The sequence below is a fragment of the Nomascus leucogenys genome, chromosome 10, assembly GCF_006542625.1.
Source record: "Nomascus leucogenys isolate Asia chromosome 10, Asia_NLE_v1, whole genome shotgun sequence".
Taxonomy (NCBI): domain Eukaryota; kingdom Metazoa; phylum Chordata; class Mammalia; order Primates; family Hylobatidae; genus Nomascus; species Nomascus leucogenys.
In genome coordinates, this window is record NC_044390.1 from 23,504,804 (window position 1) to 23,528,341 (window position 23,538).

A 23,538-nucleotide genomic window follows, 5' to 3' on the forward strand; every position below is an offset into this window, starting at 1 on the left:
TCATATGGTTAGCTAGTTATCCCAGCACCACTTAATGACTAAGGAGTCCTTTCCCCACTGCTTGTATTTGTCGGCCATGTTGAAGATCAGATGGTTTCAGGTGTGCGACTTTATTTCTGAATTTTTGATTCTGTCCCATTGGTCTATGTGTCTGTTGTACTAGTAAAATGCTGTTTTCGTCACTGTAGCCTTTTAGTACAGTGAGAAGTTGGTACTCTGATGCCTCTGGCTTTGTTCGTTTTGCTTAGAATTGCTTTGGCTATTCAGGTTCTTTTTTGGTTCCATATGCATTTTAGAATATTTTTTTTTCTAATTCTGTAAAAAATGACTTTGATGGTTTGAGAGAAATAGTGTTAAATTTGTAAATTGCTTTTGGCAGTATGGTCATTTTAACAATATTGATTCTTCTAATCCATAAGCATGGAATGATTTTCCATTTATTTGTGTTGTACCTGATTTCTTTCAGCAGTGTTTTGTGGTTCTCATTGTTCAGATCTTTCATCTTCTTTGTGAGCTGTGTTCCTTCGTATTTTATTTTCTTTGTGGCTATTTTAAATGGGACTGCATTCTTGATTTGGCTCTCAGCTTGAGCATTATTAGTGTAAAAATGCTACTAATTTTGTACATTTCTTCTGTAACCTGAAACTTTGCTTATCAGTTCTTGAAGACTTTTGGTGGTGTCTTTCAGATTTTCAAGGCACAGAATCATATCATCTGTGAGGAGAGATACCTTAACCCATTTTCCTATTTAGAATCTTTTTATCTCTTTTGCTCGCCTGATAACTCTGTCCGCCCTTTCAGTATTATGTTGAATAAAAGTGGTGAGAGTGAGAATTCTTGTCTTCTTCTATCTCTCAAAGTAAGTGCTTCTAGTTTTTGCCCATTCAATATGACATAGTTGTGAGTTTGTCATAGATGGCTCCTATAGTTTGAAATATGTTCCTCTGATTTAGTTTCTTGTTTTTATCATGAAGGGCTATTGAATTTTATCAAGTTTTTTTCTGTGTCAATTGTAATGATCATGTGGTTCTTGGTTTTAATTCTGTTTATGTGGTGAATCACATTTATTGATTTGTGTATGTCGAACCAACTTTGCATCCCAGTAATGAAGCCTACTTGAACATGGTGAATTAACTTTTTGATATGCTGTTAAATTAGATTTGCTAGTATTTTCTTGAGGATGTTTGCATCTATGTTCATCAGGGATATTGGCCTGCAGTTTTCTTTTTTCATTGTGTCTTTGCCATGTTTTGGTATCAGGGTGATGTGGCTTCATAGAATGAAGAGGAGGAGGAGTCCCTCCTCTTCGATTGTTTGAAATAATTTTAGTGGAAATTGTACCAGCTCTTCTTTGTACATAGGTAGAATTCAGCTGTGAATCCATCCAGTTTGAGACTTTTTTTAACTAGTAGGTTTTTATTGCTGATTCAATTTCAGAACTCAACATTGGTCTGTTCATTGTTTCTGCATTTACATGTTCATCATAGCACTATTTATAATAGCAAAGATATGGAATCAAGCTAGGTGCCCATCAGTGGTGGATTGGATAAAGAAAATGTGGTACATATACACCATGGAATGCTATGCAGCCATAAAAAAGAATGAAGTCACATCTTTTGTAGCAATATGAGTACAGCTGGAGGCCACTATTAGTGAGTTAATGCAGGAACAGAAAACCAAATACTGCAGGTTCATACATCAAACACTGCATGTTCTCACTTGTAAGTGTGAGCTAAACATTATGTACTCATGGACATGAAGATGGCAACAATAGACACTGGAAAATACTAGAGTGGAGAGAGAGAGGAAATGGGGCAAGTGTTGAAAAATGAACTGTACAGATACTAAGCTCTGTACTTGAGTGACAAGATTATTCATACCCCAAACATAAAAAAAGAAAAATGAAATGTTAACATTACACTTGTTAATGGATATTCAGTCTTAGATAACATTATGAGGTTGATGTCCACTATTATAGACTGAATATTTGTGTCTTCCTCAAGATCATAGGTTGAGATCCTAACCTCCAGTGTTACTAAATTTGGAGAGGGGGGCCTTAGGAGAAACAATTAGGGGTAAATGAGGTCATAAAGATGGGAGTTTGTTCCCTAAGGATTAATGACCTTGTGAGAAGAGATACCCAAGAACTCACTTCCTCTCTCTGTTCAAATGAACCAAGAAAAGGCTCATGTGAGGACACAGAAAGAAAGGATTCAGCAAGAAGATGGCCATGTACAAGCTAGAGAAAGAGCCCTTGCCAGAAACCAAATCAGCTAAACCTTGATCTTGAACTTCTAGCCTCCAGGGATGTGAGAAAATAAATTTCTGTTGTTTAATCAAAAAGAAAAAAGTGATATTCATTAAACTAATATGGAAATATAAAATGATGTACTATGTATGTTGCAAAACAGAATTTTGTTTATCATGCTAAGCAATTTAGAGAAAAATATTACACCTTCATTCATTTAAAAAACTAATAATAAAAATAAAACATATCTTTTTAGAAAAAAAAAAAGGAAAATGTAGTACATATAGGTCATGGAATACTATGCAGCCAGAAAAAATGAAGTAATGTTCTTTGCAGCAAGATGGACGCAGATAGAGGTTATTATTCTCAGTGAATTAATGCAGGAACAGGAAACCAAATGCTGCATGTTCTCACTTTTAAGTGGGAGATAAACGTTGAACACACAGGGACATAAACATGGCAACAATAGATACTGTAGACTACTAGAAAGGGGAGGGAAGGAGATAGGCATTGCTTAAAAGCCTACCTATTGGGTACTATGTTCACTACCTTGGTTATAGGATCCATACCCCAAACCTCAGCATTACACAAAATACCCATGTAACAAACCTGCACCTTTACCCGTTGTACCCTATGTATCTTTTTTTTTTTTTTTTTTCCTTTTTGTTTTTGAGACAGGTTTTCACTCTGTCACACAGGCTGGAACACTGTGGCATAATCATAGCTCACTGCAATCTCAAACTCCTGGGCTCAAGTGATCCTCCCACCTCAGCCTCCTGAGTAGCTGGGACTACAGGCACACACCACTGTGCCTGGCTAATTTTTTAATTTGTAGAGATGAGGGTCTTACTTTGTTGTCCAGGCTGGTCTCTAACTCCTGGGCCCAAAGTGATACTCTTGCCTCAGCCTCCCAAAGTAGTAGGATAACAGGTGTGAGCCACTCTGCCTGGCTATGCCATATCTAAAATTAAAGTTGAAAATGTTTAAAAAATAACAAAATAGTTCACACCAGGTATAAAGGGCTAAATAGGCTTCCTCAAAGTCAACTTCAACTCACCTTCTCAAATTGTATCTGGAATTGTTAATTAGAAATTTCTGAATGTAGCTTTACATATCCGAGCCTTAATGGGTCATTTCACTCACAAAGGAGGAGTAGGTATTATTAGTAAAAAACAGAAGGAAAGGAATAATCCATCTTTTGTAGTTGTGATAATGAAAAAACCACAATGACATCATTTTAAGTCCCAAAGCTTAGACACTGGTAGGTCTGATACAAAGAAAATGGCAGAGTAGCCAGAAGCTTACCAGAGACAATCAGAGAAAAAGACAGCAAATAAAAGCCCTTCTATGATGTGGACAATTCTAGAGGAGGCCTGTGCCTGTGTAATAGGCTTACCCAGACAGAAATATGAAATCTACGTGTGGGCGTATATTTAAAAACATCTCCCAAGACTCACACAAATCAACATGTCTGAAGCTTCACTGGCAAATGGGCGTAAACACAACCTCTGACTGAATATTGACAGAATAATAAGCTACTCTGACCCAGAGGTGACTCCTAACCCATATTCTAAATAATATCATAGTCATTCCTGGCATTCTCAAAAAACATGTGCTTGCCCAAGACTGCACACTCTCAGGAGTGGCCAGAGAGAGACCGTCTAAGCTATTGTTCCTGGTTGAATATGCAGAGACATGTAAAATCCCTGAACTGTGCTAGCAATTTCCAAACCACAAACACACATTAATGGTAAAGAGTAAAAATCTAACTGGCTATAGAGATTTACATATAACATTTGACAAATTAGTGGCTATACTGACCAGGGTGGCCAGGCTTAAGGAAAAAACAAGGGGGAATATGTGAGCAATGACATCAGAATCTTTCCCCTATAAAGGGAAACATATGGCATAGAACTATTTCAGTCAAGCAACTAAGCAAATTTTTAAAAGACCAGATAAGCAATACAACTCCAGGAATTATCAGTATCCAGGGTTGGTAAAATAGATTATCTGAAATGTTCAGTTTTCAACAATATAATGGGACATACCAAGAAATAGGAAAGTGTGACTTATAAATAAGGAAAAAATTGGCTATAGAATATGTTTTTAAAGTGTCCCTGATAGTGGACTTAGGAGACAAAAACTTCAAAGCAGCAATTACAAATACTTCCAAAGAACAGAAAGAAATCAAGCTTAAATAACTAAAAGAAGGTATGATGACAATATTTTATCAATAGAATACTAATAGGGAGATAGATATTATTAAAAAATAACCAAATTAAAATTCTATAGTTTAAAAGTAAAATAACTAAACTGAAAAATTCATTAGAAGAGTAGAAATGAGCTAGCAGAAGAAAAGAATAGTGAACTTGAAGACAGATCAATAGAAATCAGGCAATCTGAAACAGAGAGAATAAAGAATAAATAAAAATTAACAGAGTCTCAGAGAAATGTAGGACACCATTAAACACACCAACATACATTTCATGGGACTAGCAATGGAGAAGAAAGCAAGGGACAAAATAAATAAGCAAGGAAATAAAAGTTGAAGACTTATTAAATTTGATGAAATATATTCACGTACACAGCCAAGAACCTCAGCAAACTCCAAGCACAATAAGTACAAAGGGAAAAACACCTAGACATATCACAGTCAAAATGCTGAAAGACAAAGAGGAAATCTTGAAAGGTGCAAGAGTAAAAGGAATCATTACATCAAGCTGGCAGCTTATCAGAAAGAAGGGCCCAGAAGGTAGTGGGATGACATATTCAAAAAGCTAAAAGTAAAAACAGTGAAAAATAAATTTATATCTAGCAAGACTATCTTTCAAAAATGAGGGTAAGATAAGACATTCCCAAGGAAACAAAAATTGAGAGAATTTGTTGCCAGTAAACTGCCTTAAAATAAATAGTAAATGAACTTCTTCAGGTTGAAAGCAAATGACAATAGACAGTAATTCAAAGCTACAAGAAAAACAAAGAATGCCCATAAAGGTAATTATGTAGCTAATTGAAAAATATAGCATAATTGCATGCTCTTGTCTTTTCTTCTTTTGACTGATTCAAAAAGCAATTGCATAATACAACAATTTGGCATGTAACACAAAGAAATGTCATGTATTTGACAATCACCGTTCAAAGGAACTGGGTGAAAACGAAGTTATACTGGAGTAAGGAAATGATACCAAGTGTTATCTCACACCACTAGATGGAATAAAAAGAAACAGAAAGGGTAAATAAGAATGTTAATATAACGAGCTCTATACATATATATTTGCTTCTATTTCTTTAGTTCTTTAAAACATTAAGATAATATAAAATAATAATTGTAACAATGTATTGTTCAGTTTGTAAGCTTTATAGAAGTAGTATGTATGACAGTAATAGCACAAAATATAGGGAGGAAATGTAGCTATATAGGAATAAACTTTCTATATTTTATGGGTATTAAATCAGTATAAATCTAAATTAGACTTTCATTAAGTTAAGATATACATTGTAAGTCCTAGAAGAACCACTAATAAATATTACAAAATATAATTTAAAATTTACTAAAAATTAAACTGCTACATTAAACATAAGCTGCTTAGTATAAAAAACAATAGAAAAAGAAAAAAGACATGTGACACATAGAAATCAAAAGGCAAAATGGCAGATATAATTCTAAACATATCAATAATATTAAATGCATGTGGGTTATACAATCTCACCAAAAAACAAGACCTTTTAAATTGGATTTTAAAGACTGTGATCCAATAATGCTTTGTCTGGAAGACACATCGTTTGAAAGTAATAGGATGGAAGAAGATACACCACACGACTATAAATGAAAGGAAAGCAGGAGTAGCTATTTGATGCTTTTAAAAATATCAAAAAAAACTGACAAAATTTTAGCTGGACTAACCAAAAGAATAAAAAACAAAGAGAAGTCTGAAATTACTAAAATCAAGAATGAAAAAGGAATGTTACTATTATTGTATTGAAATAAAAAGATTATAAGGGAATATTATTACAAACAACTGTAAACCAACAAGATGAGTTGCATGAAATGAATTAATTTCTTGGAAGACACAAAGTACTGACTCTTACTCTAGAATAAATAGAAATTCCAGATAGGTCTATAATAAGCAAAAGATTGAATTGATCATTTTAAAACTTCCTGAAAGAAAAGCCAAGTACCATATGTTTTCCCTGGTGAAATCTATCAAACATTCAAAGAAAAACTACTATAAATACTTCACAAATTCTTTTAATAAAGAGAAGAGTTAGAAACAGTTTCCAACTCATCCTATGAGGGCAATATTACCCAGATACTAAAACTAGAAAAAAACTACAACCTAATATCGCTGATGAATATATTTGCAAAATTACTCATCAAAATACTAGCAAACCAAATCCAATAACATATTAAAAGGATTATACAACGTGAACAAGTGGGATTTATCCTAGGAACACAGGTTGATTTAACATCCAAAATTAATTAATGTTAATACGCCATTTTGATAAAATAAAAGACAAAATATTATACAGTCATTTCGAAAACATTTGATGTACTACAACTACATTTCATGATAAAACACTCATTTTTACCTAGTAAAAACCATCTACAAAAAATCCACAGTTAACCTCATACTTAATAGTGAAAGAATGAATATTTTCACCCTGAGATCAAGAACCAGACACAGATGTTCAACTTCATCACCTTGATTTAACATTGTTTTGGAGTTTCCAGCCCAGGCAACTAGGCAAGAAGAGGGAATAAAAGACATCTAAATTGGAAAGAAGGAAGTAAAACTATCTCCATTTGCAGATCATGTTATTTTGCATACAGAAAATCATAAGGATTACAATAAAAACCTGTGAAGACTGAAAAATAAAGATCAATTTCTAAAAATCAATTATTTCTATAGGTTAGCAATGAAAATTATGCATTTGAAATTAAGAAAACATTTCCAACCATAATGACATAAAAAGAACAAAATATTTAAGTATAAGTTTAACAAAAAGGTGTATAAGATTTGTACCCTAGAAAATACACAACATTGCTTAAAGATATTAAAAAAAAACCTTAAATAAATAGAAAGTTGTCTCATGTTCATGGATTGAATGACTAATAGTGTTAGGATGGCCAATACTTCCTAAATTGGTGGAAATATTCAATGCAATCCCTGTCATAATTCTTGCTGGCTTTTTAGAAGAAATTGACAAATTGAAGTTAAAATTCATGAGGAAATGCAAGAGACCCAGAATAGTCAAACGATCTTGGCTCATACTTCCTGATTTCAACCCTTACTGCAAAGCTACAGTAATCAAGACAGTGTGGTACTGGCATAATTACAAACATATGGTCAATTTATTTTTGACAAATGTACCAAGAAAATTAAATAGTGAAAAAATAGTCATTTCAACAAACACTGCTGGGGAAACTGAATGACCACATTCAAAGGAATAAAGTTGGAACCTTACCTCAAATCATATGCAAAACAAACAAAAAAATAAAAACAAAGAAACAAACAAACAAAAACATAAAAACTCAGAATGGATCATAGACTTAAATATAAGGGATTAAACTATAAATTCCTGGAAAAAAAATTTAGGAGTAAATCCTAATGATCATTGGTTAGGAGACTTTCTTAGACATTACATTGAAAACATAAGCAGGAAAAAAAACAAAATAAACCATACTATTTTAAAACTTTTGTGCTTCAAATTATATCCTCAAGGAAAAAAAAACACAGAATGAGAGAACATATGTCTGATAAATAACTTGTATCCAGATATTTAAATGAATTTTACCATTCAATAAAGAAGACAGTAACTCAATTTTAAAATAGTCATAGGATTTGAATAGGTATTTTCTCTGAGAAGATATACATGTGACCAATAAGCATATGAAAAGTTGTTCCACATCATTAGTGAAAATCAAATCAAAACCACAATAAGATGCTATTTACACTTACTGGATGGCTATAATGAAAAAAGATGACAACGGCAACTTTAGCAAAGATGTGGAGAAATTGGAATGCTTATATGCTGCTGGTGGGAATGTAAGATGGTGCAGTCACTATGAAAAACACTCTGGCAGTTTCTCAAAAGTTAAACACACTGTTATCGTATGACCCACAATTCCATTCCAATGTATATATCCAAATGAAATGAAAATATATATCCATACAAAACCTTGTTTATGATTATTCATAACAATACTATTCATAGTGGCCCAAGAGTGGAAATAACCCAAATGTCTATCAACTGATGAATGTGTGTCAATACAATCTGGCATATCCATACAAGTGAATATTATTTGGCAATAAAAAGAAATGAAGTATTAATTCATGCTACGGCACAATTGCTCTTGAAAACATTATGCTAAGTTAAAGAATCTAGTTACAAAAGAACATATTTGTACTAAATGGTCAGAATAATGAAATATATTAGTAAGTTGCTTAGGGTTGGTATAGAATAGGGATTGACTGCTAATGGGAACAGGGTTTTTTTTTTTTTTTAGGAGGTTGAAATATCCTAAAATTTAATTGTGCTGATGGCCGCACAGCAGTGAGTAGATTGAAAAATATTAGATGGTATACTTTAAATGAATAAGTTGTATGGCACGTGAATTATTTTCAATAAAGCTGTTTGAAAACAAAAACTACAAAAACAAATGATTCACAAGATCTGGGACTTTCAAAAGCTGAGCAAGACAATGTATTGAGGAGCATATGACAAAAGCTGGTACATCTTCGGCTTCTGGGGTCACAAGTTACAGAAAAAAAAAACAGAACAAGTTTACCTTAGAAATATGCTGAAGGTGATTCTCCAGTTCAAATAAATGAGAGGACTAGGGGAATTCTTTCCTGTGCCACAGATTTCAAACATTTCTAAGCTTACCCTTATTAAATGACTGAATTAAAGCATAGCACTAAAATGCTTGCTCACAAGGAAGTGTGAAAGCAAAGAGCTCAAAAAATAAATGGAATTAAGAGGGATTAAATTAAATTTAGAGGTGAGATAGGGAGGGAGTAAAACAGCATATGGTGACTGGAGCTGCTACCAGTGTAAATTTCTAGACTTTGCAAGAAGGCGGCAGTAGCTCAAATGGCAGCATGAAAAGACAGTTTGAGTAGGTGGCTTCCCCTTAACATGATAGGTGCTTATTGAAAAATATTAACCCCTTAATGAGAACTTTCACTCAACTGTTTCACACAAGTGTTTGACTGTGCACTGCAACTGACTGCCTGACAGCTCACTATGGCTAAAATAAAGATTTTCCCCATTTCCTCTTCCTTCAGACACTATTGAGTTTCTGCTGTGGTCTATGGCAAAGGTTAACTCTGGCTGGACATTAAAATACCCTGGGCAAGATGTCCCTAAATAGGTGAATGGATAAACTGTGGTTCATCCAGACACTGGAATATTATTCAGTAATAAGAAGAAATGAGCTTTCAAGCGATGAAAAGACATGAAGACACCTGAGATATATACTGCTAAGTGAAGGAAGCCAACCTGAAAAGGCTACATACAGAATGATTTCAACTAGGTAATTCATCTGGAAAAGGCAAAATTGTGAAGACAGAACAAAAGAAAACGTCAGTAGTTGCCAGCCAGGGGTTCCAGTGGAGGGAAAAAAAGAATGAATTGTTGGAGCATAGGGGAATTTAAGGCCAGTGAAACTATTATGTATCGTAGGTAATGGTGGATATATGTCATATATTTGTTAAGCCCCATAGAATGTACAACACAGAGTGAATGTAAGTGTCACCTATAGACTTTAGTTAATAATTATTCATCAAAATTGTGTCATCAGTGTAGCAAAGGTACCACACTGGTGCAATATGGGAACTCCCCGTACTTTCCACTCAACTTCCTGTAAACTTAGAACTGCCTTTTTTAAGGCTACTAAAAAATAATAAAAAAAACCCTCGGGAGATTGAAAAATTACATCTTTACAAATTCCTCATTCAAAGATGCTGATTTAACTGTTATTGGGTAAGATAGTAGTATTTTTTAAGAGTAGATAAGACAATCATAGTACATATTTAGGAATGAGAACTACTGGTTAATGACAACACTAAGTATGTTATTGTAAAAATTTTTATGAAGAAATGTCTAGGTTTTGGGGTTTGGCTGGTTATCTAAATTTGTCAGAAATGGTCCAGGGCTATGAAACTACGATATATTTTATTAATTATTTGATTTTTTATGACATGAATTTTTTTTTTATGAGATGAAGTCTCACTCTGTCACCTAGGCTGGAGTGCAGTGGCATAATCTCAGCTCACTGCAACCTCTGCCTCCCGGGTTCAAGTGATTTTCCTGCCTCAGTCTTCTGACTAGCTGGGATTACAGGCGCACGCCCCCATGCCCAGCTAATTTTTTTATTTTTAGTAGAGACAAGATTTCCCCATGTTGGCCAGGCTAGTCTTGAACTCCTAATCTCAGGTGATCCACCTGCCTCAGCCTCCCACAGTGCTGGGAGCCTCTGTACCCTGACAGAAATCTTTGATTTTATTTTTAATGAGATACATGAGAGACTTTGGCTAAATTCAACTTTATTAGTGCTATGGCATTCATAGCTTTTATAGCAGGTGAAACATACTATAGCTTCAATTATCAAGACTTCTTGCAGAGATTAAATGGAATAAGAAATTGAGAAGAACTTTAAATTCTTTAGGCTTCAAATTCTTTTACTTAAATAAAATATTTATATCTTAAATGTAAAATTTCTTTGAACATTTTTAAATCTTTCTGTGAAATTCATAATGGAAGGGGATTCATATCAAATATGGAGTATATTTTAGCTGTTATTTTATCATTGGTATATCATAAAGTTATTTAATCTTATTGCAGAAAATTTGATGAGATATAATGAAATATAGGTTGACATAATTTTAGCTGGGAAATAGTAAAGGGTATATAATTTGGACTGAGAAAACCTTAGAGATAGTTTGGTTTTGTTTTTTTTTTTTGATGGGCTGTGGAGCTTTTTGTGGGATATTCCTTATGAATTAGAGGATCACAGATAATCCAGGGAGAAGTCATTGGTATTTTGATTGGAGCCCCTTGGGTATGGAAGCAAACTAGTCCTGACAAAAATGCTAACATGCTTACCTGAGAGGGACAATCATAACCCAAGATGACCTTACATAAGATGTTCAAATCCAGTAGGTAAGAGTGCAAAAGGCTTGAAAGATTGATGATAGCTACTTCTTTCTCTAGTAAGTCTTCCCTAGAGAGGATATTCTCATGACAGGCTGCACAATAGAAACACTTGGGAAGTTTTCCAAAGTCCTGATGTCCAGGTGACAAGTAGAGTAATTACATAAGAATATCTTGGAGGAGACCTAGTGTTAAAAAGAGAGGCAGCGGCCGGGCGCGGTGGCTCACGCTTGTAATCCCAGCACTTTGGGAGGCCGAGGCAGGCGGATCACGAGGTCAGGAGATCGAGACCACGGTGAAACCCCGTCTCTACTAAAAATACAAAAAATTAGCCGGGCGTGGTGACGGGCGCCTGTAGTCCCAGCTACTCGGAGAGGCTGAGGCAAGAGAATGGCGTGAACCCAGGAGGCGGAGCTTGCAGTGAGCCGAGATCGCGCCACTGCACTCCAGCCTGGGTGACAGAGCGAGACTCCGTCTCAAAAAAAAAAAAAAAAAAAAAAAAAAAAAAGAGAGAGGCAGCACTTATTATTGGTGATTTGGAAGAACACACTGCATATGTATAGATCACCTATTTCTTTCTTCTCTCACTTTGAAATTGGCCTGACTGCAGAGAGATGCATTATCTTTGCCTCTATACTGTGATTTTTACTGGGCTTGTGACTGGGTAGGTAAATCTGACAAATCTGGGGTGAATTATTAGCAGTTTGCCCTTCTCCAACTTAGCTTTTATCCCCAATTAAAGCTGACAGCTTGATCTCTGTCATGCTTCCAAATATATCTCTCAATTTGTTCCAAAATAAGGACCTAATTTACTAGCCCATTATGTCTGTGAAGCACTTATGAACCAGAGAAATTTCAAGGAACCCAGTTGCTGGAAATACATCTGGCTTCTAATAAGGTTCTAATCTCCTGTTCTCTCTCACTCTTTCTCTGGGGCTGGAGGCTGCATGTTCAGCTTTAAAATTCTCTTTTTCTCCAGATACATCTGTCTTTGAGTCCCTTGATGACTCATGGTGAATCTAGGTTTCTATGACACTAGTTCTAACAGCAGTTGAACAATACCTTATAACTCCAAGAACCAATGCCAGCAAGTTGTGTCCCTGAATCTCAAAATATAAATTTCCAAGACAGAAAATAAGATTATCTTATCTTGAAATATATGCTCACTTCTCTTCTCATCAACTGTGCTAGCTGGAAAGTCACAAGTTGCACAGAAGGCTGCCCACTCCTTCATCAGTCTGGATCTGAGGATGCTTCCCAGAAAGGTGTTGGCTGGAAGGGTATCCCACAATATAGCTACTGAATCACCAGCTCTGTTCTGTTTTTATATTTATTCCAAGTCTCCTATGTAACTTTCAAAAAGTTCTTGAAAATTTTTATCCCTTAATTGTAAAAATTACCAAAACTGCCATTGTGAGAATGAGATAATTAGATGCACAATTTAGAGAACTTTAGAAAAAATTGAATTTATGATATTTTTAGGTAGTTCAAATGTATTTCTTAAACTGCAGGTTAAATAAGAGTTATTGTTTAAACTTCAGAAGTTGTTACTATTAGTTAAGGATAAAATGATTATTGGAGATTATCTTACCTGGGGAAAGAGAATGATCACAATCATTTTACTTCTAATGTTTCTTTTTTAGGCGTTAATTATACCTCTACAACATTTTTTAAAAGAACTTCTTCAAAGTGTTTAAACCCTATTATTGAATGTTTAATTTTACTTAAAAATAGTCTCAACTGAATTTTACCTCACTAGTGAACTATCTAAAAATTGATTTTTACTTTTCAAGAAAAGTGTTGAAATGTAGCTTGTTAAGGAAATACTGTTTCATTTTTAAAAATATGTTCTCTTGTACTTTCGTTGTTTAGATTCCTTTCATTTAGTTTTACTTTAATGTTGTAGGATTTGAAATTTCCTAGGGAGACGAAAGTGTCCATTTTGATTTTCCCTGCTATTAACCAATTATTCATTGGAGGCAGCACTATTTTTAAGTTGCAGTAGCATTAGTCAGAGTTTTTAGAAGACCTGTATTTGATTCCATCTTTCTAACTAATGAATTGTATGACCTTGGGCTGGTGACAATATTTCTGAACTTCAGTTTTCTCATCTTTGAAAGAACAGAGTTAGAATATATTTTCTTTAATTCCCCTTCTAGCTCTGATGTATTATTCCATGAATGGCTCCATAGAGCAGAATTCTTGGCTCATGGTTATTATGGTAAACTATTACAAGTCCATAGAATTACATTTATAGATTTCTATGAAACACCATCAGAGATTCACTGCTTCTGCCCCAAGAGCTTAACAGAGGATCCTAAAAGGTGCCGATATTTCTTGATTTATTCATGTACATTAGCATTTTCTCCTGATCCAAATGGGCAATCAGTTTTCCTGAGGAATTAAGGCGTCATGATGGTAAAGGTAGGGAGTGATGTGGACCAAGAAACAGAGAATATGTGATTTAAAACTTACGTAAATAGTAAGGTATTTCCTGAGGAACCTGAAAAGTTTTACAAAATTTAGGAAATCTTTATGCATGAGGTTCATTCCAGGTTTTATTTCTTGGTCTTGTTATCACGTATGATTGCTCTGTGTAATGGGGATACAATAGAAGAAGGGCCCACAGGACAGGGCTGGACTAAGCTGGTGGAATGTCATTCCCATTGTGTTCTATTGATCAAAGTAAGCCACAAGACCAAGCCTTGTGAGGAAATAGGCTCTGTCTTTTGATGGGAGATTCTGCAAAGTCTTAAGATCATTTCTGAAATCTATCACATCCTCAGTTTCTGATAAAATTGACAAATAGTTTTTGCAGAGTTTCCACAAACATTCAGTAAAATAGAGTGCTTGTTTCAGTACCTGGTATAGAATGTCCACTCAATAGGTGAAATCTCTTTATCAGCTACACAGTTATTATTAGAATATCATGTCTGGGTTTTGGTCATCAGAATGACTAAATCTTGTTACTTCTACTCCTATCTCAAAAAAAATGCATCCTTTCTTTTCTACTTCTGCCACTACTGCCTCAATTGTGACCCTTCTCACTTCTTACCATGATTATTGAAATAAATAGACTCCCAACTGGTCTCCTTGAGTAATAAACAATTGATTACCTGTCTCTACTGGGGAACTGTAAACTCCATGAGGGCAGGGACCCTGACTTTATTGCTTATTGCTGCATTTTCCTTTCCTGCACATTTCTTATAGTAAATGCTAATAAATATTCATTGAATGTACGAATAGATTAAACTGCATATAAAGAAAATTTTATAACATGCAAATCTTGTTACTCTACTTCTTTACATTTCGCCAATGACTCCGCATAGTGCCCAAGATGAAATTTAAGCTTCTCAGCTTAACCTACAAGGCTGTCAATGATCTGACCCCTTCCTTGTTAACTTCCTCTCTCACTCTTCTTATACATGTAACCTATATTCCAGTAGTTGCCTGAAACTATCATTCAGAAATGGTATCCTCTTCCCAAGAATGGCCTGAGCTCCCTTCTTCATGTGGTTTAACTCCTATATGTTTTAAGACTTTGGCAAAAAATTTCCTCCTCTGCGACACTCACCTTGATTTTTCTGAATTTGGCCAGACATTACTCCCCTTGTCTCTTAGCGCTCTATGCATAACTTTGTCACAACAATTTTCAATCTTCCAAAGTAGGTGCCTCCTCCTCCACATGACCAGCAAGCACAGGCATGTAGTAGAAGCTTTGTAATTTTTATGTGAATGAAGGCAGCATAACAGGAGTGGGAAAAGGTAGCTTTAAAAAAAAAAAAAAAAATTCATTGCCAGAGCCAGGTGTGGTGGATCACGCCTGTAATCCCAGCACTTTGGGAGGCCAGGGTGGGTGGATAATTTGAGGCCAGGAGTTTGAGACCAGTCTGGCCAACATGGTGAAAACCCGTCTCTACAAAATATACAAAATTTAGCTGGGCATGGTGGCGGGTGCCTGTAATCCCAGCCACTTGGGAGGCCGAGGCAGGATAATCGCTTGGAACCCTGGGAGGCAGAGGTTGCAGTGGGCCGAGATTGCACCACTGCACTCCGGCCTGGGTGACAGAGAGACTCTGTCTCAAAAAAATATATATATATATATTGCCAGAAGTTTGATGGAGTAACACACACCCCGTTTAAGCACTTAAGCCCAGGTATGTTTATTTCTTCCATGATTAAAGTCTCGCTAGAGTGTTCGTCCACTAAATAGACTAAATTGCATTTCTTTGTTCTTAAAATAATTCTCAGTAGTGAGCTTGGTGTTATTGTATCCCCAAATGACTATTGTCCTAACCTTTATTTGCATTGAAGCTTGACTTCATTTCTCTTTGATTGCTTTTGTTGATTGAGCAAGTGGCTTATATTTTATTTCTGAAAAATCTCAAAATATTCAGACTAGTCCAAGTAAAGCCATGTTTGTAAAATGCTGAACTATTCATTTGGCGGTGACTAAAGTATTTTGGCATCTTGAGCACAGAACTAGTCTCAGCTTCTTCGACAATAATAATGATATTGTGCCTGTATAATTGCCTTCAGGAAAGAAGAGAAATCCAACATCGATTTGACAAGACTGATGTTTAAGTGGATCCTACTGCATCTGCCTTTGAGTAGAAAGAGAAAATTGATAGTTAGACAAAGCACCACGTGAATCCTGTGCCTACCATTGGTGCATAAGTTAAAGTAGCCCCAGGCAACTTTTTTAGTTACTCTTCTTTGATTTACTATCGCTCTTATAATAGAACAGGAATGCATTCTAAACAATTTTAGGTCACCTAGTGCTTTTCATTATTTCCCAACTATAGCCCAGTTCTCTAAGTTTTTAAATATTTAAAGGAAGTGACAAGACATAATTTGGTAAAGCAAAATACAGCAGAACATCACAAACTACAATCTGAATAACCACAATTTCCTTTTTCCTAAGAATAAACTGGAGTAACCCTTCCATAAATATATTTGATAATTTCAGAGGATGGGTGGATTTCTCTTTGGAAAAAAAATGTATCCTTTACTTTTCATTGTAATGTTGCCTAAGGTTGAGCATGTGCCTTCATTATGTATCAATTAATTCCTTTCCTGACGGCACTAAATAATAAATGACACACTTACAATATGATACAAAGAGTGAATTGGAGTTTGCTTTATGAAAGCCAACATCCCCTTTATCCTGCTAAGAAGACTGAAGCCAAGGGAACGCAGGTGACTAGGACAAGGTTATTCAGCTGTCTAATAGAAAAAACTAAACCAGCGACTAAGACTTCAGTCTCTTTCCTTTATATTCTTTCTCCTGAGCCTCTAATTTTCATATTATTTTGTTTCTTAGTCTTTTCCTTCTGAATACTTATATGTAACAAATTGTTTCAAAGGTAGCTATTCAGCAGGTTCTCAAATAACATTGTTTCACTGAAGATTGTTTGGTGGCAATGTCGAGAAAAAGACCTATTCCAGCTGGAGCCAAGGTTTGTATGGAATTTGCTAGCTTCTCCGCATATCTGTGTGGGTTTTCTCTGGGCACACCTGTTTCCTCCCACATCCCTAGGATGTACACATCAGTGAATTGGAGTGTCTAAGTGGTCCCGGTCTGAGTGCTTGTGGGTGTGCCTGTGAGCGCACCCTGCAATGGAATGGCATCTGGTCCAGCAGGGGGCAGGGAGGTTGTTCACCGCCTGCTCCCTAAACTTTGGGGATAGGCTGTGGCCATCCTCAACTCTGAACTGGAATAATTAAGGAAATAATTATCTTACCTGTTTTCATGAATCTTTCTTAAATGTTTACATTTACTTTTATTTCAGTGTTTACTATTAGAAGTGTTTGGGGTATTTATTTTGAAGTTTGATGATGCTTTTGTGACCAGAAATATGCCATAGAAACTTAACTCTGTTTTGTATCAATTAGCCTATATAGAATTGATTTTGATATATGTCATTTTGCTTAAAGTCACAATTCCCAAGAAACTATTGAGGACATCGAGGAAGGACTTATTGTACATTTTAAAAGGAGTGAGATTTTTAACTTAAAGAAATTGGTTTTGAGAAGGATTTGTTTATGGATGCAAGAAAATTATTATCCTGTACAAATCATAAAGCTCTCTTTTCTATATAAGATTTTACATTAACAAAAAAATTAATATTTAATTACAATTGCTATGAAGATTGCAAGTCTTATCCAGGATTTTTTGGAATACATGCTACGTGTATATATTCAAGGTAAAATATATCATTTACATTTAATTCAAATTAAATTTAATTCTTACTGGATGTTCTAAGAATTGCTTGTGTATATTCTAAAACATTGTCTGGGCCTGTATACATAGTACTTGTTGTACTCAGTCTTTCATATAAATCTACCTACAAAAACACGGGTATATTTATGAGAAGTCCAACTTTTTGTTTCAGACTAGATTAGCACTCACGCACCCGAGATGCAAATATGTCTGGATAATATTGAAAAAATGGCTGGGTTCCTTTAAACTAAATCCTTTGTACACATGTCAAGGTGCCATAACAATTATGTATTCCATGTAGTTTGCTGTTTTGTAAATATATGAAAATAATTTGTAAGGATTTTTTACAAATGTATGGTCTGTATGAGCAAGAATACAGTTATTCCTGTACATGCCAAGATAAAAATGGCATATATATATATTTATGTTTATTTATTTTAAAATATCATTTAATATTGCCTAATTTTTCTTCACTTTATTATGTGTATCTATTTCTTGTAAGATTTGATTGTCAAAGAGTGGTTTCTCATTTTTAAAGCATTTCGTAGATCTTGCAAATTAGACTTTTCTAACAACACTGTGGACCATCCGCAGTGGCTCATGCCTTTAATCCCAGCACTTAGGGAGGCAAAGGTGGGAGGATGACTTGAGCCCAGGAGGTCAAGGCTACAGTGAGCCATAAGCATACCCTGCACTCCAACCTGGGTGATAGAGTGAGACTTTGTCTCAAAAATTTTTTTTTTAATTTTTAAAAATTAGCCAGGCACAGTGGCTCATGCCTGTGATCCTAGCATTTTGGGAGGCCGAGGTGGGCGGATTGCCTGAACTTAGGAGCTGGAGACCAGCCTGGGCAACGTGGCTAAACCCCGTCACTAGTAAAAATACAAACAATTATCTGGGCAGGTGGTGCACGCCTGTAATCCCTGCTGCTCAGGAGACTGAGGCAGGAGAATCACTTGAACCCCGGAGGTGGAGGTTGTAGTGAGCCAATATTGCACCACTTCACTCCAGCCTGGGTAAAAGAGTGAAACTCTATCTAAAAAGCAATAATAATAATAATAAAATAATAACACTACTAGGAAAAGATTATATGGTTTTTATTAAGGAAGAAATATAAATTCAGAATTTTTTTTTCATGTGTTTTCCCAGCTAGTTTTCTTGTCAAAATAGGCAGGACTAGATCTCAGATTTCTTGAGTTCTTATTTTACGACAGGTCATATTAAAACCTTATCTCTTTCTCTAGTGAAAACAGAGGACTGAATTTGGATTAATTCTAATAACTACACACTCTAAAGTTAACAGGTTATTAAGAATAAAATGATTACTGACACTTTGAGTTTATTTTGCAGCGTGCGTGTGTGTGTGTGTGTGTGTATGTGTGTGTATGTGCTGGCTTGGGAAATGAGGATGGCAGTGGGGATGGTGAGAATGATGAGAATGATTATGAAAATATTTTGTGAAATTGACATTAGACTGACTTTGGGTGAAAAGGAGAGAGGTAAACCAAGAAACGAAGTGTGAACAAATGGCAAAAGAAAACACTGAGGAAGAATCCCCCTTAAAAAAAAAATCCCTTAATCTGTCAAATATGCTTTTGGTTGCAAGTCACCAGCTCAATCTGGCTTAAGCAAAAAGAACTATCGCAAGGGCAAAAAACCAAACACTGCATGTTCTCACTCATAGGTGGGAATTGAACAATGAGAACACATGGACACAGGAAGGGGAACATCACACACCGGGGCCTGTTGTGGGGTGGGGGAAGGGGGCAGGGATAGCATTAGGAGATATACCTAATGTAAATGACGAGTTATACATATGTAACAAACCTGCACATTGTGCACATGTACCCTGAAACTGAAAGTATAATAATAAAAAAAAAATTCTTATTTAAAAACATCCTAGAGTAGATCTAGTTTCAGGCCAGCTAAACCCATGATTTTGACACTTCTGATGTCAAAATTTTTTTCTCTTCATCTCTCAGCTCTTTTATCTGTGATATTATTTTACAAGCTTGTAATTTAGGAGTCAGATCTGTATAAGGAGTACAGATTTAGGAGTCATCACCAGGTAACTGTTAATTGTTTTCTTGGGAAAAGATGAAATCATTCATGAGAGGGTCCAAGAGAGAAGAGAAGAGGACCTTGAAGAGAATCCCAAAAAACACCAGCGTTTAGGAGGAAGAGAAGCCTAACAAGAACAGAAAGAACTACCGGAAAAGGAAGAGAACGAGGAGCCCAGAGGCCATAGGGAAAGCTGAGAGTGCCATAGATATGCACCGTCTGGCTATCTGACTTATAGCAATTTCCTCATTTCCAGGAATAGTCTCTGTACTCAGGAATGGCCATTTGGACCATATGATGCTGACTTCTGGCCACAGCTGCATGTTTTTACGTGGCTCCAATTGAGTCAGGCTGGCCCCATCAGATTCCCATTTCTTTTTTGTTGTTGCTGTTGTTTGTTTATTTATTTATTTTGAGGTAGAGTCTCGCTCTGCCGCCCAGGCTGGAGTGCAGTGGCGCAATCTCGGCTCACTGCAAGCCCCGCCTCCCGGGTTCATGCCATTCTCCTGCCTCAGCCTCCTGAGTAGCTGGGACCACAGGCGCCCGCCACCACGCCTGGCTAATTTTTTGTATTTTTAGTAGAGACGGGGTTTCACCGTGTTAGCCAGGATACTCTTGATCTCCTGACCTTGTGATCCACCCACCTCGGCCTCCCAAAGTGCTGGGATTACACGCCTGGGCCACCGCTCCCAGCCCAGATTCCCATTTCTAAGACATTAAAATTTAGAACTGAGAGACACAGAAACCATATATGACAGGCTTAGTTAAAACAAACAAAACATGCTAAATAGAAATAAAATCATAGACAATTCAGGAAGTAAAGACAATTAGAGTCATAACAGCAGAAGAGAAAGACAGTATCTGTTGGTGAATGGTAAGGAAGAGAATGGAATGCTTTTGCTTTACTTTGCATTGATTTAAAGTCTTAATGATTTAAGTATCTATTAATGTATTTGCCTCCCCATTCTTGTAAGATGAACTGTCTTCCTAATTCACAGAGAAAATGAAATTCATGAAGCAGAAAATTCCTCAATTCCTTGCCACCAATACGAGTGCTTTTCCTTCTTTGCATTGTTTCACAATGGAAAAAAAAAGGAACTCTCTGGTAAATTTCTCCACCATAATGTTATAAATACGTTCCAACAATTAAATAACCTAATATGTGGGGTTACTTTATTGCAAAACTAGTGAGATGCAGTCTGAGTCTTCAGCTACTGATACTGAGTTCCAGGGGTCTGTCTGCAAGGTCCCAATCCATCTTGTTCTTGCTTCAGTTTGGCACCGTCTAGTAGTGGCTCTTCACCCTGGTGTAAATATGTTCGAAAATGATTCTAGGAACTAAAACTGGCTGTTCTAGGACAGCACTTGTAATTCCAAGGCTTCTCCTAGTTATTTTGCCCTTCACCTACTGGGACTAGTAAATACTAATAACATAAAAATCTTTTCCACTGTCTGCAGTTTTCTTGCCTGTTCACAACCCCCTTTTATTTTATTCCCTTCCTCCCAGAAAATGAAAGCTTTAATCTGTTCCAGTTTGAGAATGGGAGCTGGAATGGAAGCCAGGGTCTGATTGCCCTGTGTGTTACACTATATGTCAAATTTCTCCTATCTTCTCAAACGTGTTCCTTAGGATTACCATATCTTCAATGCAAATTTAGCACAGTGCTGAGTACATTGTAGGATGTCAATTCAATTTTGTAAATTATGTGAATGGATGGATACATAAATGAATAGATGGATAATCTGTACAAATTGGAAGAGGCCATTATCCAGAGTACAAGAGGACAGATAACTTTTAGGGAAGAGGAACTTCTTTTTCTATTGAAACATTTCTATTCTTCAGAGAAGGAAACAATATGCCTTCGCATGGATTGTAATATATGTCACATACTACAAAGAAAAAAGAAAATCAGATAATAGGTATTTAGTGTTCTTTTTTAAAAAATATGTTTTTTGAGCAATTTTAGGTTCACAGTAATAATGAGGAGGAGGTACAGAAATTCTCCATCTGTTCTTGCCCACACTCAGGCAAAAATCTCCCCTACCATCAAAATCTCCCACCAGTGTGCTTTAATTGTTATAGTTGAGGAACATGCATTGTTAAGGTTCCTTTAAATTTTCAGAATGGTGTCCTGGGTGAATAAAGAATTATAATAGTTGAGAATATGTTTAAATGTTTACTTCCAATTTTCATTTCCATGTGAATTAATTGAAGTGGTTTGATACAATTTTCTTATTTTGGAACAACCAGCATTATTAAAGTAAGTTATCATGGATTGAACAGCTGCAAGTTTTAAATTGAGCATGACTATTAAAGCAATGTATCTTAGGCTTAAAAACATAGTGCTTTATTTACATTGCTATTATTTCAAATGGGGCCCTGTTTGCTCAAAACTTTTGGGATTTTTTTTTTAAGTGTTAGTCTTTGACTTCTGCTTCTTTCTTTCTTAAAACAAGCAGAGAAAAACAGAGAACAATTCCTATTTTCTGATTCTTTTGGAAACCCAGAAGCAACTCTCTAGAATTGGCATTTTATTATATGTCTGGTAGATTACCTAGTTCATCCCAAGTTTTTTCATGCTGTCTGCTTTTATCCCCTGTTATTCTTAAAACATCCTGGAATCCTATTTCTGTTTGATATGTTATTTTTAATGAATGAGAAAAAAAAAAGAAAAACTCCTTGAAATGTGTTTTCAGATTGTCAAGGATTGGATATTTAGGGAAATTGATGAAAAGAAGTTTAGCTTTGTTATGTTAATTGTACTCGGCCTCTATATTTATATATGAAGACAAAGTTATCCTAGGTAATATTGTTTTGTTTACCTTTATCTTTCTTAGGGGAAAAAGATGGAGAGAAGGAAAGAAGCTTGCAATTTTAAAAAATTTAATAATATTGGAGCCTCTCTAGAGGCTCAAGTGATCCTCCAACCTTTGCCTCCCTAAGTGCTGGGATTAAAGGCATGAGCCACTGCAGCTGGTCCACAGTGTTGTTAGGAAAGTCTAATCTGCAAGATCTTTGAAATACTTCAAAAATGAGTAACTGCTCTTGGCAATAAGACCTTAAAAGAGGTAGATATATATGATAAATTGAAGGAAATTAGGCAATATTAAATGAATGTTATTAAGTTTTAATATTAAGTTTTAATGTGATTTAATATTTAATATGATTTGTGGAGATTTTCTTATTGTTCTAAAATTAGATTAGGCTACTAGGATGACATCTAGTGCTATTTATCAGTATTTCTGGTTCTCCTTTTTCTGGATACAAGGAAGAATTGCATCTTTCAGCTTTTTTGAAGATAGGCGTGGCCATGTCACTTTCTTTGGCAAATAAAGTGTGAGCAGGAATGGCATGTATCACCTTTGAGTGGTAGTCTTTGAGGAACGAAACATAATTTGTCATGTTCTTTTCTTCCTGTAGCGGCAATAATTCAGGAAGTGGAATCTCTAGCAGCCTACAACCCTAAAAGAGGTTATAGTACAGGAAAAACTGCTTGCTGACCCAAGATGAATGTGTAGCATGAGTGAAAAATAAACCTTTGCTTTAAATTACTCGGATTTGGGCTTCATGTAAAAATTAGTCGATTTTCACATACACAGGAATTAGCACAAGGAAGTAGACATCCTCCATAAAAACTAAAAAGTAATATATGATGTTCACCTATGAGCTGGTGGCTGGATAAAAGGCAATACATTTTATATGGTAACTGTGATAGCTAATACTGAGTGTCAACTTGATTGGATTGAAGGATGCAAAGTATTGATCCTGGGTGTGTCTGCAAGGGTATTGCCAAAGGAGATTAGCATTTGAGTCAGTGGGCTGGGAAAGACAAGCCTATCCTTAATCTGG

The 23,538-nt window shown here is 35.6% G+C and overlaps 1 long non-coding RNA gene across 1 annotated transcript in view; it reads right to left on the reverse strand.

The window, feature by feature from the left end:
• The window catches only part of LOC105738347, a 41,226-nt gene extending 28,794 nt beyond the window's left edge, over window positions 1-12,432 (reverse strand). Inside the window, exons 1-2 of the long non-coding RNA XR_001114133.1 lie at window positions 11,993-12,432; window positions 11,357-11,589 (exon numbers count right to left, since the gene is read on the reverse strand). This is a non-coding gene — a long non-coding RNA (uncharacterized LOC105738347). The remainder of the gene's footprint in view (window positions 1-11,356; window positions 11,590-11,992) is intronic.
• Between the last annotated feature and the right edge of the window lie 11,106 nt (window positions 12,433-23,538).